This window comes from Lithobates pipiens, unplaced genomic scaffold, assembly GCF_037356315.1.
Source record: "Lithobates pipiens isolate NorthernLeopardFrog02 unplaced genomic scaffold, aLitPip1_a1.2 Scaffold_18, whole genome shotgun sequence".
NCBI classification, from domain to species: Eukaryota; Metazoa; Chordata; class Amphibia; order Anura; family Ranidae; genus Lithobates; species Lithobates pipiens.
Window position 1 is genome coordinate 638,955,259 of NW_027507758.1, and position 12,191 is coordinate 638,967,449.

At 45.2% G+C, this 12,191-nt stretch overlaps 1 protein-coding gene and 1 long non-coding RNA gene across 2 annotated transcripts in view; both read left to right on the top strand.

Moving 5' to 3' along the window:
* LOC143989910 (uncharacterized) overlaps positions 1-12,191 on the top strand; it is a 200,022-nt gene that overhangs the window by 137,703 nt on the left and 50,128 nt on the right.
* Positions 7,464-10,415, top strand: LOC143989904 (uncharacterized). The gene is made up of 3 exons (XR_013277096.1): positions 7,464-8,467; positions 10,103-10,200; positions 10,280-10,415. It is a non-coding gene; the product is annotated as an uncharacterized LOC143989904 (long non-coding RNA).

A 12,191-nucleotide genomic window follows, 5' to 3' on the forward strand; every position in this document is an offset into this window, starting at 1 on the left:
TATCTGAGTCGACAGATGCTGGACCCAGGAGAATGGGCATTGCATCCAGAGATATTCAGGCTGCTGTGCCTGAAGTGGGGCACACCAGATGTGGATCTACTGGCCTCCCGTCTCAATTGGAAGGTGCCAAGATTTGTGTCCAGGACAAGAGATCCGTGTGCAGACATGTCAGACGCGCTGGTGGCTCCTTGGAATCAGTACTGGATGATCTACGCCTTTCCTCCACTGAAATTGTTGCCACGTCTGCTTCGCAGAGTGGAAGCCGAGGGGATTCCAGTAGTAATACTGGTTGCCCCAGATTTGCCTCAGCGTCCCTGGTACGCAGATCTGGTGCATCTAGTGGCAAACGCTCCCTGGCGACTGCCATTGCGAGAGGACCTCCTATCTCAAGGTCCAATTTTCCATCCTGCTTTACCATCGCTGGCCTAAAAGAGGAGATCATGCGGCAAACTCGCCTAACATGCAAAGTGACTTTCAAAGATGCCCAAGTGCAATTGTTCCCGGGTCTTTCATTGATCCCCTTACAAAAACACAGACTCCTTCAACCCTTACTACGCACCCTGCAACAGTACAACTAACAACATCCAAGTGAGATGGATCCCAGAAGATGAAGGCCCTGAAAACATACAGAATACCTTACAGGACGTGTTTAACAATCTCCTAGGTGAACCCACCACCAAACACATAGAAATGGACAGAGCCCATCAAGCCCTACTTCCTAAGAATGCCACTTCCAAACCAAGGGACATCATTTGTAGGATAAGTTCCTACCCCCTGAAAGAGAAGATCATGTGGCAAGCTCACCTAGCATGCAAAGTGACTTTCAAAGATGCCCAAGTGCAATTGTTCCCGGATCTTTCATGGATCACCTTTACAAAAACGCAGACTCCTTCAACCCTTACTGCGCACCCTGCAAGACGAAAACATCCCCTACCGCTGGGGATTCCCCTTTAGCCTCACAGCTAAACACCAGGGGAAATCCACCACCCTACGATACCCGGGGGATCTACATGCCTTCTGTGATGACCTGGGAATCCCTACCCCCCCAACTCCCAGAATGGGATCTTGTGGCCACCCCACCCCCACCACCCACAAATTGGCAGACGGTCCCTCCATCTAACAGGCCCCGGAACAAGAATGCATCCCACAAGAGCACCAAACACAGAAATGGCTGAACTATCCACTATTTTACTATCCAACAGGACTGGTGACTCTGCCCTGGACACTACTGAGTACCTAGTCCCCCCTGCGCCCCAGTTTTTCCCCCCAGTTTACCTTATGGGCATGTCTCTGCTGAGACCCAAGAGAGTAGGAATTCTCATGCTTACCCACCCCCCCGGTTAAATGATTACAGTTATCGCAGTCTTACAGTTTATGTTTTATATGACCAACTTCCCCTGCATCCACCTGACTGGCCCCTTAGGACTCAGGTTGGGAGGATCCTTGGGAATCCATATCGACCTAGGCCTGACAGCCTCTCAAGGTCATGAGACAACACTTGTTTAAGTATCTCAATGTTCACTGTGTACTAACTATTTTTTTCTCTTTCCACTTTTCTCTCTCCTCTCTTCTCCTTCATCATCGTGTGGCCCACCACGAAGTTCATGGAATCTGCCTGGATCTCCTCCCGCAGTATGCCCGCTCCTGGTCCCTGGCTCTCGGAACACCTTCCCCTCACTTGACACCATGGCTAAGATCCTATCTCTGAACAGTCACGGCCTAAACTCCAACAGAAAGAGACATCTGGCGCTGAGGGAGTTCAGACAGTCAGGAGTGGACATTATTTTTGTCCAAGAGACACACCTTGATAAAGGGGGTTCCTTTGCATTCACCCCTAAACAACTTCCCCAAATATACCACTCCTCAGGCCCCCACAAGCGGGCAGGGGTCACCATACTTGTTAAACACGGGTCCCCTTTTACTTTCTCAGAATATTACAGCGAACCCCTTGGATACTTTGTCATCCTTAAGGGCCTGTGGCAAACACATACGATCACCCTTTATGCCCTATATGCCCCAAATGTTAAACAATATAGATTACTGTCTAAAATATTTACTTGTCTCTTTAAATCTGAACATGGTTTTTGGTGGTGTCGACAAATCTCTAGACGATATGCTCTCTTTGATACCTGGAGGGCTCTCCACCCAGGGGACCGGCAGTATACGATTTACTCAGCCCCCCATCAAACACACTCCCGCATCGATTACTTCTTTGTTAATGATCCCACGCTTAAGATAACATGCGAGGCACGGATTCTCCTGATCTAATGGTCCGACCATGCCCCTATCTTACTTACACTGGATCTAGGCTCCCCTAACTGTAGACCCTACAACTGGAAATTAAATACATTTCTCCTCCAGCACCCCCCATCGAAAATGGAGTTGACCTCCACCCTAAAATGTTATTTTGCTGAAAATAATACCTCCAACATATCCCTTCCTACACTCTGGGAAGCCCTTAAGGCAGTCCTCTGAGGCAGATGTATGGCACTATCCTCCCCCATGAAAAAACATGCTCTAGCCACAAAGCTCCAAACTAAGAAGGAGCTTAGAGCTCTAGAATGTCAACTACAACTGTCCCCTACTGTATCCCTTCTTAAGAAAATTACAAACCTACGAGCGACCCTGAACGATTTGGCTCTGGGCCGTGTAGAAAAAGCTCTCCTCAGACTAAGACAATTATACTATGACAAAGGCAATAAGGCCTACTCCTTACTGGCGAGGAAACTACAAGACAACTCCCACCCCAAGGACATTGCCCATACCTTTGCAGAATTCTACACGGACCTTTACAACAATCCTGACATTCCCAGTAACCCCCAACCTCTCCCAGCGCATGCAACAATACCTCAAATGGAGTGGAGTCCCCCAACTCCAAGCCTCTGACCTTTACAACCCTAAACACACCAATTACTGAGGAAGAAATATAACAGACTATTAAATCTCTACTATCCCACAAGTCCCCAGGCCTGGACAGACTGCCTTATGAATACTATAAATCTTTCCTCCCCCTCCTACTCCCCCATATGTGCAAACTCTTCAATGCTTTCCTTCGGGACTCCCCGATCCCACCAGATATGCAACAATAATTTATCACCCTGATCCCCAAATCAGATAAAGACCCTACCCTATGTGCCAACTACAGGCCCATTGTTCTGCTGAACTCTGACCTAAATTTTTTTACAAAACTGCTTTCAATCCATCTGAATATGGTCCTCCCCTCCCTTATCCACAAGACCAGGCCGGCTTTGTCCCCCTCAGACAGGCGGGTGAAAACACTAGGAAGGTGATAGATCTGGTGGACGTGGAGAACAGGGAGAATTTGGCTTCCTTGCTACTTAGCAGGGATGCTGAACAGGCATTTAACCACCTTGGGTGGCCCTTCCTGTTTGCCACGCCACAACATGCTGGGCTTTGGGGACCTTTCCTGCAGGCGATCCAACACCTCTATTCCAATCCCTCCTCCCAGGTCAAGACCCCCTTTGCTCTCTCCCTCACCTTCTCCGTTACAAAAGGTACCCGGCAGGGGTGCCCACTATAACCCATGCTATTTGCGTTATGTGTTGAAACCTTGGCGGCCTCCATTCGAGGTAACCAAGCTAGCTGGGGAATACCGGTTAGAGGTAGGGAGTTTAAGATCTCACTATTTGCTAACGACGTTATCCTCACCCTGATGCAGCCCAGAATCTCCCTTCCAAATCTGCATGCAGATCTTGACAGATACAGAGCCCTCTCGGGTTATAAAATGAATACATCCAAATCAGAGGCTCTCCCAATCAATACCTCCCATGTGGAAACTGCACACCTGAAGGCCAATTTCTCTTACCATTGGAAAACCACCACCTTGAAATATCTGGGAATACACATCACCCCAAAATTCAACACTTTATACCAGGAAAACTCCCCCCTTCTTCCGCTCAATTAGAAACCTGCTTCTACAGTATAAGAAACACCATATCTCCCTTCTAGGCCGGATCGCTTCAGTTAAGATGACAATCCTCCCAAAGCTACTTTATCTCTTCCAAACACTACCTATTTCTGTCCCATACAAACACCTGAGAAAACTCCAATCTGAACTACTCAAATTCACCTGGAATCACAAAAGGCATAGAATACCTCAATCGGTAATGATGGCAGCGCGCTCGGACAGGGGCCTTGCATTCCCCAACCTCATCAAATACTACCAACCCACTCAACTCCGTGCAATAGCCTTGTGATTCACCCAGTGGTCTTATAATAAATGGACAGAAATCAAAAAAATCTGGTTGGCCTGGACTCACCCAAATAGCCTACTTTGGAGTGTAAATGCAGAGGTGCCCCCTGAGAGCTTGCTGGGATCCATGTCCGAACTCCGTCGACTCTGGGGCAAGTTATTCCATTCACATGAGCTGTCCTCAGAAAGATTGCTTCTGACCTCATTTGTCTGCAACCCCTAGATTCCAAACAGCCTCACTCACCAAATGTCCTACCCATGGACATCACGGAATCTATTCCACTATGGAACTCCTGTAGACCCCAGATCACGCAAACTACTGAGCTACTCCGACCTCCAGACCAAATTTGACCTGCCTCGCCAAGTGTTTTATAGTGTTGTATAGTTACAAATACGCCACTATGCCCTGTCCATATCTCCTGACCTGCAATTCTCCTACAAAATACTAAACGCCTTCCCACTAGAAACCAAAGGTAAACATGCCTATATGATCAAATGGGAGAAAGCCCTCAATGAGGAACTTCCTATAGAACAATGGCAGACGATATGGACTCAGGCGTCAAAAAGCTCCCTCTGCACACTATACAAAGAAAACACATATAAATTCCTCCTCTTCTGGTACATGACTCCAGACATCCTCCACATCATATACCCCACTAGCTCTGATCGATGCTGGCGATGTCAAAGGGATAGAGGCACTCTCCTCCATATTTACTGGAGTTGCTCACTAATTACACCCTTCTGGAATGCAGTCTAGCAGTTGCTGTCCCGTCTTCTAGAGACACAGGTCCCCATGACCCCCAAGTTTTTCCTATTAGGAGTTTTACAGCTAAAGATTTCCACACCTTACAAAAAACGAACACACCACATCCTCACAGCGGCACGCTGTCTTATCGCCCTAAACTGGAAAAAAAACATCTCCCCCCTACTCCTGAGGCCCTATACGCCAGAATTAAAGATGTGGAGTTGATGGAGAAGATGACGGCCAGGATGCAGGACAGGCTGGAAGCTCATGACAAAGTGTGGGAGCTGTGGCACCTTCGGGAGGACCCACCATGACCGGGTAAATAAGCTATTATGATGACCTCTTCCTTCTTTCTATCCCTTACCTTCTCCTCTACCCTGAGTATTTTTGAGACTCTCACTACTTTACAAACCTTACAAAGGTTGCTACATGTGTTTACACCATTTCCAGATATGTGACTACTACTGTTTTAGAATATAATGTACGAAGCTTCAAGTAAATGTCAGCAATGTATTCCTGTAATACAAACATACTAATAAAATGTTATTTGAAGAAAAAAAAAGTTGTGCATAATGCAGAATGCAAGTACGATATGGTTTCGTTAATATTTCGCCATGTTGATTGCAGTAAGGAACAGGCGGAACCGGCTTGCCATTATGTCAAAAGCATTCTCCACTACTCTTCTGGATCTGGCCAGCCAGTAGTTAAAAACCCTCTGGTCCAGGGTGAAGGTTCTCATGGGGAATGGCCACATTAGGTGTTCTCCAAGCCCAAATGCTTCATCAGTGACGAAGACGAATGGGAGTCCTGCCACGTTATCTTCCGCAGGTACCAATTCCAAGCCACTACTCTGGAGCCGTCTATAGAACTTGGTCTAGTCAGTGACTCCACCATCCGACATCCGGCCATTCTTCCCCACGTCCACATACAAAAACTCGTATGTCGCAGTCACCACCACCAATTACTATAATATTAAACCCCTTATAGTTATAATAGTAAGACCCCGAGTTGGGGGGGGGGGGGGGTGGGACGATGTGGATGTGTTTCCCATCGATTGCCCCTCTGCAGTTGGGAAAGTCCCACCCCTGGAAAAATTTGGAAGCCACAGTCTGCTATTCCTGTGGCATTAAGGAAACTGTGGAGTCAAACAATAAAAAAAGAAATTAGTACTTTTGCACATAACATTGCAAGCAGATTAGACACAAACATTCTTGGCCAACATCAGTATAACATTTATTTTAAGGAGTATTTAAAGACAATGCATATGCATAGTATGGCTGAGTATGCAGAGTATGGCTGGGTATGCAGAATATGGCTGGGTATGTAGAGTATGGATGGGTATGCAGAGTATGGCTGAGTCTGCAGAGTATGGATGGGTATGGCTGGGTATGCAGAGTATGGCTCGGTATGCATGTATATCTCCCTGTGCACCTATTCACATATACCCTCTCGGGTTGTCATCAGGTTACAAGTACATATGTGTGCCCACTGTATATTTTTGTCATTTATATATTGTGCTCATTCATATCCTTCACTGTGTTGATTCTTTACTCTTTTGCCTCAGTAAACATATCAGAGTGGTTCATTGATATTGTGTGTGAGTTTCTATTTACTACCACAGCTGGTAAAGTGACGGAACCCAGGGCTTCGGTAAATATACTTCATGGTTTATCATTACTGTGTTTTCTCTCTATTGCTGGGTCCCACACTAATATTACCAAGCAGGTGTGCCAGAAGGGTTGAGACCGTTCTTGAGAGGCAGGGTGCAGAACCAAACATACATTAAGTGGCTCCTTCGGGGGTAGCGCTTCATTTGTATCCATATAACAGATGTTCTACATTACTAATTCTGCAACCAATTTTACTGCAAAATCAAAGGGGCCAAAATTTTTCCCCCCGAGCAGTAATATATTTATATCCCACTTGGTGGGAGTGGAGATACAATACATAAACACACACACATGTAGCGGCGGCTCCTGAAGAGGACGCGCTATGCGTTTTTTTTGAGGCGAGGAAACTAAGGAAGTATTATGAGGTGGTTGGGTGCCGTCTCCAGTTTGGCAGAGACCCAGTGACTTCAAGCTTTCGAGGGGAGGACTCTTCAGAAGAAGACCACGTACGGGTTGGTTTCTTAGTAAGGGCCTGGAAGGGCTGAAGTACCCGAGAGAATCCGGTCTTGTGGATATTGCCAAGTTGGTTGAAAGATCCAGGTATCCTACAAGTGTTTTCAAGCTTAAGTTTCCCTACGTGTTCTACAACAACGTCTGTGGCAGAGACATTATCTTGTATGTGTTCTACAACAACGTCTGTGGCAGAGACTTGTTCCTGAGTAAGCACCTTGTTGGCTGTTAGGCCTTGAGAGAGGGACTGTCCAACTTGAGTGATCATCCAGTTGCGAATGGCTATTCTCTGGATGTAGTCACAGTAAGCAAGTTCTTCAACATTTTGACTTTAACACTAAGAGTACCTGAATTTTATTTCCAACCCTCTGATCCCAATTTAAAAGACTGTTCATTGTCTACGTTTTGCAAAAAAAATCCATTCAAGTGGATCTGTTGTTGGTCTCTCAAGTTACTGGGCCATCTACCATGGGACACCCTTAGATGTGCAACGAGGAAGACAGAAGGTAACGGTAAGCCCAAATCTAACCAGCAGCTCCTTCGGGGGTTAGTGCTACACACAGCACAAGGCTGTGTTCACACTACAAGACGTTCCTCTGATCTCCACAAGGCGGTGATCTCACTTCTACCTTCTACCTAGTCTCTATGGAATACAGAGAGGAAGTCTCTATGGAAGATAGGAAGAGATGTCAGGTACACACAGGAAGTGATGTCAGATGCAGACAAAAACGATCCATGAGGTACAAAGGAGACACTAGAAGTGGCAGCAGAGGAGGTAATAAGATCTTATTTTCTATTTACACCCAGTAACCCCCCGTCATGTCCGTCCTCTTCCTCCATAGTCACTGTGATGTCTTTTATCTCCAGCAGATGATGATACACACATATATAGTGTGGAAACCCAGATGAACCCCTTCACGGGGATTAGTTGATGATTAGAATATTTTGCTATTTTACATGGTTCCATTATTTCATTCAGCCAATGATCTGAGCACAACAATTGAACACATTGGAGGGAGATGGGATGCAATGTTTTTAATATACTTTGTTAAATAAATATAACTCTTTTCTACTCATATATATTGGTTTATACATGTCTCAATATATAAGTGCCTAAAAAAAGTCAATTTAGGGGTATTCAGTTCTTTTCCATAGATTTTGGATGTGGCACTATTATAGGATACACTCACCGAATCTATTTCCGTGTTAACACTATGAGATGTTTCTCAGGGCTGCAGTTCCTCTGAGCTCCACAAGGTGGTGATCTCAACTCTACCTAGACAGGAAGTCTCTATGGAATACAGACAGGAAGTGATGTCAGTTACAGACAGGAAGTTCCATTTGGAAGGCCGTAACGAGAAGACACTGCAGGAACTGGCAGCGGAGGAGGTAATACATAGATTAACCCCTTCTAGGGATCAGTTGATTAATATATTTTGCTTCCAAAGCTGGCTATACGTCGTTCAGTTTTATCGTTCATCCAGCGGGCTGAGAGGAAAAAACTGAACTGGTTCCCCCATCCACACATTGGAGGGGGATGGGGGAATCTTCCCCGCTGCACTATTGTATTCTGACAATGGGGGGCGCTCCTCCGCTCTCAGAATACACAGATCAGTGATGAAGCTATTGGCGGCAGCTGCTGATGGAGTGACTTTTATACGGCAATGACCACACATGGATGGAAATGTGACCGATCCCTGCTGAACCCGCTGAATTTCCATGTCTCTATGGTCACCATAAGTGACTTCCTCCCCTCCCCCTCATCTCCTTCATTATGTAAGTCATGTTGAGATCATCTCCCATTGGCTGAGCAATATTCTCATTTGTCTCTGAGCTCCTTCTTGCTATTCCTTGTCCTGCCTGTTGTTTCCTTGGATTGATTTTCTGTGTATTGACCCCGGCTTCATCTCTTGGATGCGCTCGTCTGTTGCTTGTCCTGACCTTTATCCTGATTCCTGGATCTCCTCCTCATCTCTCCTCCATATCCTCTTACACAGCTTTTCTCCACACCTGCAGTGATCCTGGGGGGTGGAAACTTGGCACCAGCAAAATCCACCCCCACCATTAGGAGCTCTGGAGAAAATTGTCTGCTATTTACACTCCATTCCTCCGCACGTCACCTGATCACATGAGAGCTTACTTTCACACATTCCTGACAGATTTCTGTATGGTAAAGGTCAAAGTTCACTCTTCAGTTTAGGAAGGTAGGACACACCCTGGAACAAAGATTTAGAGGACTCCTCAAATCTCCCCATCTAAATGTCCCTCCCTCCAGAGTCTATATGTCTTATGACATTACACTGACCTCACAGCTCCTCCTCCCAATGTCCCACCATATGGCTTTTTTTCTGATGCTCTTAGGATATGGGCAGACCCTTGGCATCCTCACTTGCAAAGTGGAACTGTTGGTCCTGCATTATATGTAATGACATTAGAATGCCTGCAACAAGCTTTTAACCTGCCGAGTATGGGGATCGTGTGTGGGCAAATCATACCTCAGAAGTAGGGCTGAATAGGGAGCTGAAGAGGATTCTGGGAATATCATTTGATTTTACTATTTGTGTTCAGATCTAAGGTTTTCCTCCTGTGAAGTCTGGAGATCATATGACCATCACATTGCCTCCACCTCCCTCTCTGATAGAATAGAGATATACAAAGAAGATTCTAGAAGTCACCAGAGAGATGATGGAGGAGAGGTGAGGAGGATTCTGGGAATTCTGGGACATTATCCAGTAACAGACAAGGGATGTGTCTGGATGGTGACTGTATCATTGTGTGTGTCAGGTTCCTATAAGGTGTCAGGATGTCACTGTCTATTTCTCCATGGAGGAGTGGGAGTATTTAGAAGGACACAAGGATCTCTACAAAGACGTCATGATGGACAATCAGCCGCCCCTCACATCACCGGGTAAGAGGAGACTTTATTGTAAAGGAGAGAGCAGTACGGAGGCTCCACCTAGATCCCCCATCATCTGATAAACACATAGAAACAATGTATTCAGTCAGTGTGTGTGTTTCCTACAGATGGATCCAGTAATGGGAACCCACCAGAGAGATGTCCCCGTCCTCTGTATTCCCGGGATTCCACACAGGAAGGTCACACCATCCCTCACCATCATCAGGTAGATGATTGACAATTATTGGTAGTTCTGATTTATACACAGCATGTTTTTTACAATGAATGTTTTATTATATATTTAGAGTGGAAACCTCGGGGATGATAATATTGATGTTAAAGAAGAGTATAAAGAGGAGGATGAGGAGTATGGAGTGATGGAGGAGTTATCAGAAGGACACAAGGATATGATGGAGCCACCTAATACCAGGAACCCACCAGAGAGATGTCCCCGTCCTCTTTATTCCCGGGATTCCACACAGAAAGATCACACCATCCCCCACTGTTACAAGGTTGGTGGGATGGATCATCTAGAACATGGACTCCTAGAGATGATGTGTGGATTTTTGTGATATCACAATAATAAATCTTATAGTTTACGGATGATATTCACTTTAATTTTCTTGATTTAGAGTGGAGATCCAATCGATATAGAATTTGAGGTGAAATCAGAAGAAGAAGAGAGGTATGTGAGGGATGATCAGCAGTCTATGGAGGAGGATGGAATAACGGGGACATTTATAGAGGAGGACACTCCTACAGAGATCAGCACAGGTGGGTCATTAACACTAAATCCATTCCTCCACCCATACTGCTCACTGATTGGTCCAGAGTAGGGCGGGGGCTGGGTGATATCAGCCTGTAATCCCCTGGTCACTTTCCTGAGCTGTGTTCCCCGTCCTGTATTCCTGAATTTCTCTCCGATAATCTTCCTTCTCTGTGCTGCCGACACAATTTATGTATCTAGACTGGATTTATGGAGATTCTGGATCTGGCAGCAAAAAATTTAGATTTTCATAATAGATGTTGCTCTACCTAGGCACTAGGGATGAGCTCGGTGTTCGAGTCGAACGCATGTTCGACTCAAACACCGGCTGTTCGCCCGTTCGGCGAAGCCAAGAATGCACTATGACCCCGCATGCTTGGCCAATCACAGCACCGGCAGTGAGGAGAGCCATAATTGGCCACAAGCATTAAAGTTCAGGGGGGTTAAGTACACGCCCCACAATATATAAGGCCGCCAGCGCAGCGGCCTTGTGTAGTGTGTTGTGGCGGTCAGGGTAAGAGCAGGATAGGCAGTCTTTGTGGCTTGCAAATCTAGCGCTGTTAAAGTGGGTGTTGTGTGCCTCCAGCACAGTATACACCTGAAGCTATTTTAAAAAAAAATTATTGGCGTATCAAACACAGAGTGGTACTGTGGATACAATACATAGTACAATGTGCCACGTCCCAATATTTGAAGTTGCTAAATAAAACCATTGTTGGAAGTGATGGACTTTATAGGCATAAACACAAGTTTCTTAAAAAAAGTTTATAACAAAATGTATTTATAAAAAAAATATAGTGCAAAACATACACTAATTGCCTCAGAGCACAACGATTACACTGTCAATATGGTCTATTTAAATCACAATTTAAAAGAAAGAACCATACATTTCCATTTTGCCTTGACACATATAACATAAGCAAAAATAAAAGAAAATCAAAAATATGAACAGTGTATTATAGATGACTCAGCTTGGAAATGCTCTACATGTTAGCCCTTGTACACACGGTCGGACATTCCGTCAACCAAATCCGTCGGATTTTGTCCAACGGATTTTGTCCGAAACTGTTGCATACACACAGTCGGACAAAGTTGTCAGAAAATCCGATCGTACTTAACGTGATGACGTTATTTCGTTAGGACGGGACTACGTTCAGGCTAGTAGCCAATAGCTTTGGTCTAGGAATTTGATCTGAGCATGCATGGCACTTTATCCGACAACACGGTCCTATCGGACATTGTCCATCGGAATGTCCGACCGTGTGTACAAGGGCTTACGGGTTATACAAAACGCTTCATCAGGAGCTTTTGGCGTTTTTCTAAAAACAAACAAACAAAACATTAAAACAATCAAAGTATAAGAAATACATATCATGTATCACAAAAGACATAATCAATCTAGAATTTTTTCTAGAATTATTTATTATTTAATATTATATTAATTTGTATAA